The following is a 5000-nucleotide window of genomic DNA, read 5'->3' as shown; positions in this document are numbered from 1 at the left end:
CTAACCCATGTTGTGCCTTAACCTAACCCATGTTGTGCCTTAACCTAACCCATGTTGTGCCTTAACCTAACCCATGTTGTGCCTTAACCTAACCCATGTTGTGCCTTAACCTAACCCATGTTGTGCCTTAACCTAACCCATATTGTACCTTAACCTAACCCATGTTGTGCCTTAACCTAACCCATGTTGTGCCTTAACCTAACCCATGTTGTGCCTTAACCTAACCCATGTTGTGCCTTAACCTAACCCATGTTGTGCCTTAACCTAACCCATGTTGTGCCTTAACCTAACCCATGTTGTGCCTTAACCTAACCCATGTTGTGCCTTAACCTAACCCATGTTGTGCCTTAACCTAACCCATGTTGTGCCTTAACCTAACCCATATTGTACCTTAACCTAACCCATATTGTACCTTAACCTAACCCATATTGTACCTTAACCTAACCCATATTGTACCTTAACCTAACCCATATTGTACCTTAACCTAACCCATATTGTACCTTAACCTAACCCATATTGTACCTTAACCTAACCCATATTGTACCTTAACCTAACCCATATTGTACCTTAACCTAACCCATGTTGTGCCTTAACCTAACCCATGTTGTGCCTTAACCTAACCCATATTGTGCCTTAACCTAACCCATGTTGTGCCTTAACCTAACCCATATTGTGCCTTAACCTAACCCATATTGTGCCTTAACCTAACCCATGTTGTGCCTTAACCTAACCCATGTTGTGCCTTAACCTAACCCATGTTGTGCCTTAACCTAACCCATGTTGTGCCTTAACCTAACCCATATTGTGCCTTAACCTAACCCATATTGTACCTTAACCTAACCCATATTGTACCTTAACCTAACCCATATTGTACCTTAACCTAACCCATATTGTACCTTAACCTAACCCATATTGTACCTTAACCTAACCCATATTGTGCCTTAACCTAACCCATATTGTGCCTTAACCTAACCCATATTGTGCCTCAACCTAACCCAATTTGTGCCTCAACCTAACCCATATTGTGCCTCAACCTAACCCATATTGTGCCTCAACCTAACCCATATTGTGCCTCAACCTAACCCAATTTGTGCCTCAACCTAACCCATATTGTGCCTCAACCTAACCTAATTTGTGCCTCAACGTAACCTAATTTGTGCCTCAACGTAACCTAATTTGTGCCTCAACGTAACCTAATTTGTGCCTCAACGTAACCTAATTTGTGCCTCAACGTAACCTAATTTGTGCTTCAACGTAACCTAAATTGTGCTTCAACGTAACCTAAATTGTGCTTCAACGTAACCTAAATTGTGCTTCAACGTAACCTAAATTGTGCTTTAACGTAACCTAAATTGTGCTTTAACGTAACCTAAATTGTGCTTTAACGTAACCTAAATTGTGCTTTAACGTAACCCATGTTGTGCTTTAACGTAACCCATGTTGTGCTTTAACGTAACCCATGTTGTGCTTTAACGTAACCCATGTTGTGCCTTAACCTAACCTATATTGCGCCTTAACCTGCTCTGTAATTGTTATGCAACTCGTTAAATTAGTGTAGTGTTGCCTAACCGCAACCCTCGCAATATAGTTCGCTATTCGCACTGCCCGGTCCCCTGTGTATCGCGTCATGTTAAACACCTTGCAGGTGTTGCTGACTTTCCACATGCTCCTGCTATACACTGTAATGTGGATAGCAGCAGGACGTACATGCCCCCCCCCCCCTTCCCCCCTGCCTTCGCAAGCTGGTCGTTGAGAAGTTTGCATGTTCAATGCCCTTCGCATGCCGACGTACTCAGCCTACGTTGTGGTACGGCCTGTCACCTGTCCGCCGATGTACGCAAAACCCACAAACTGTACTGCACATTGGTCCGTATGTACTGAATGATACATCGTGGCACATGTGTGACCGTACGACGACTGCGCCTAGCAACGGCAGACCATACAGTCCAAATATTGTGCACGCAGCTACGTGTCGTCTCCCTATAAGAGCTGGATTGCAGTGTGGTACGCCATTCAGACGTGTGGGAGGAACGGACGCCCTCGATGGCGATCAGCATGAGCAGTCTGTTGATGTAGTGGAGCGTGTATTCGGACGTAGTCGTCTCTTCTCACACACCGTGATAGCATGTTGCACCGCGTTCCACATCTGCGACATCCTGCAGAGGCCGGCTGACAGTCGTTCGCGCAATGGACACCGCATACGTACGGGGGCTACCTTCCACGTGTTCTCGAGGCGTGCACATGTTGTTGCGTCTATGTGGGCAGACGTAGTGTGTTGTGACACCTGACACAGGCATGCAATACTCGTTGCAAATGGCGATGGACGTCTACGTTTGCTGGTGACGTTACGCAAATGAACAACAGGTAACCCGTTGTGGTGCGGTTGTTCTCGCTAGAGGTGAATCAGTGTTGGCGACGATCGGTCGAGCTATTAACTGGTTGTTTCAGGGATACCCACCATGCCCACGAACGTGAAAGGGGATCTGGGTGTGAGGCGATACGCGGCGGTGGCTGGGTGAGACTGTCCCCGGCCGGTGAGGGGGGGCCGCCCGGCGTGCTGGCAGCGCGGTGCGTGGGCGCACGCGCTACAGCCGGCTGGTGGGGGCGGCCAGTGGCAGGCGCGCCGGCCGACGGACGCGGCAGGCGGCGCAGCTGCGTGCCGGGGCCCCCTGCTCGCGGCGCCTTGCGGCCAAAGTAGGTCCTCGCGGGCCCGGTGCGAAGCGCGGTGGCCATCTGCAGTGTGCTGGTCCGATTGAGGACTGTGTGCGCTGAGGATGCGCCGCCGCCCGGCGCTCGGCGCCGCGACGCCGTCTGCTGCTCGGTCGCCCCAGCGGTTCTCGCAGGTGGTTTGTATCGCAGCTGTGCGGACGTGTTGGCGCGTGCGCTGTGCTGGGAGAGTTCGCTTCGGCACCCAAGTGGGGCTTTTGTCCTTCTGTGGCGCTGGCGTTGGAGCTGCCGGTCACCGTAGGTGGCGCGTGTTGTCTCCCGCCGGCAATGCCACGACAGCACGCTCCCGGGCCTCTGTCGGCAGCGGCAAGCTCAGTTGGGAGCACGGGTGGTCGCACCTAAAGCGTCTACTCGCCTAACTCCGGGCGATTGCGCCTCTCTCGAACCCGACCAAGTACTTAGGACGGCGCTGCGCGCCGCCGGGACCTGAGAGGGTTTCGAGGTGTGTTGTGCAGGGGAGCTCAGCCTCCTCCTGTTTGCAGAATAATTGAGCGGACGCTTGCGTGTTCGCGCGGGCCCCCGGGACACACTCCCGGGCGGCCGGCTGCTCAGCTCTAGTTGACGCAGCTCCCTGGTTGATCCTGCCAGTAGTCATATGCTTGTCTCAAAGATTAAGCCATGCATGTCTCAGTACAAGCCGCATTAAGGTGAAACCGCGAATGGCTCATTAAATCAGTTATGGTTCCTTAGATCGTACCCACGTTACTTGGATAACTGTGGTAATTCTAGAGCTAATACATGCAAACAGAGTCCCGACCAGAGATGGAAGGGACGCTTTTATTAGATCAAAACCAATCGGTCGGCTCGTCCGGTCCGTTTGCCTTGGTGACTCTGAATAACTTTGGGCTGATCGCACGGTCCTCGTACCGGCGACGCATCTTTCAAATGTCTGCCTTATCAACTGTCGATGGTAGGTTCTGCGCCTACCATGGTTGTAACGGGTAACGGGGAATCAGGGTTCGATTCCGGAGAGGGAGCCTGAGAAACGGCTACCACATCCAAGGAAGGCAGCAGGCGCGCAAATTACCCACTCCCGGCACGGGGAGGTAGTGACGAAAAATAACGATACGGGACTCATCCGAGGCCCCGTAATCGGAATGAGTACACTTTAAATCCTTTAACGAGTATCTATTGGAGGGCAAGTCTGGTGCCAGCAGCCGCGGTAATTCCAGCTCCAATAGCGTATATTAAAGTTGTTGCGGTTAAAAAGCTCGTAGTTGGATTTGTGTCCCACGCTGTTGGTTCACCGCCCGTCGGTGTTTAACTGGCATGTATCGTGGGACGTCCTGCCGGTGGGGCGAGCCGAAGGCGTGCGACCGCCTCGTGCGTGCTCGTGCGTCCCGAGGCGGACCCCGTTGAAATCCTACCAGGGTGCTCTTTATTGAGTGTCTCGGTGGGCCGGCACGTTTACTTTGAACAAATTAGAGTGCTTAAAGCAGGCAAGCCCGCCTGAATACTGTGTGCATGGAATAATGGAATAGGACCTCGGTTCTATTTTGTTGGTTTTCGGAACCCGAGGTAATGATTAATAGGGACAGGCGGGGGCATTCGTATTGCGACGTTAGAGGTGAAATTCTTGGATCGTCGCAAGACGAACAGAAGCGAAAGCATTTGCCAAGTATGTTTTCATTAATCAAGAACGAAAGTTAGAGGTTCGAAGGCGATCAGATACCGCCCTAGTTCTAACCATAAACGATGCCAGCCAGCGATCCGCCGCAGTTCCTCCGATGACTCGGCGGGCAGCCTCCGGGAAACCAAAGCTTTTGGGTTCCGGGGGAAGTATGGTTGCAAAGCTGAAACTTAAAGGAATTGACGGAAGGGCACCACCAGGAGTGGAGCCTGCGGCTTAATTTGACTCAACACGGGAAACCTCACCAGGCCCGGACACCGGAAGGATTGACAGATTGATAGCTCTTTCTTGATTCGGTGGGTGGTGGTGCATGGCCGTTCTTAGTTGGTGGAGCGATTTGTCTGGTTAATTCCGATAACGAACGAGACTCTAGCCTGCTAACTAGTCGCGTGACATCCTTCGTGCTGTCAGCGATTACTTTTCTTCTTAGAGGGACAGGCGGCTTCTAGCCGCACGAGATTGAGCAATAACAGGTCTGTGATGCCCTTAGATGTTCTGGGCCGCACGCGCGCTACACTGAAGGAATCAGCGTGTCTTCCTAGGCCGAAAGGTCGGGGTAACCCGCTGAACCTCCTTCGTGCTAGGGATTGGGGCTTGCAATTGTTCCCCATGAACGAGGAATTCCCAGTAAGCGCGAGTCATA

The 5000-nt window shown here is 51.8% G+C and overlaps 1 non-coding gene across 1 annotated transcript in view; it reads left to right on the top strand.

Moving 5' to 3' along the window:
* Positions 1 to 3295: 3295 nt before the first annotated feature.
* LOC126436449 (small subunit ribosomal RNA) overlaps positions 3296 to 5000 on the top strand; it is a 1909-nt gene continuing 204 nt past the window's right edge. The window contains exon 1 of the ribosomal RNA XR_007580674.1: positions 3296 to 5000. This exon is cut by the window's right edge and continues 204 nt beyond it. This is a non-coding gene — a ribosomal RNA (small subunit ribosomal RNA).

The sequence above is a fragment of the Schistocerca serialis genome, unplaced genomic scaffold, assembly GCF_023864345.2.
Source record: "Schistocerca serialis cubense isolate TAMUIC-IGC-003099 unplaced genomic scaffold, iqSchSeri2.2 HiC_scaffold_1236, whole genome shotgun sequence".
NCBI lineage: Eukaryota > Metazoa > Arthropoda > Insecta > Orthoptera > Acrididae > Schistocerca > Schistocerca serialis.
Note: the sequence above shows the minus strand (reverse complement) of the source record. Positions and strands in the feature narration are given on the sequence as shown.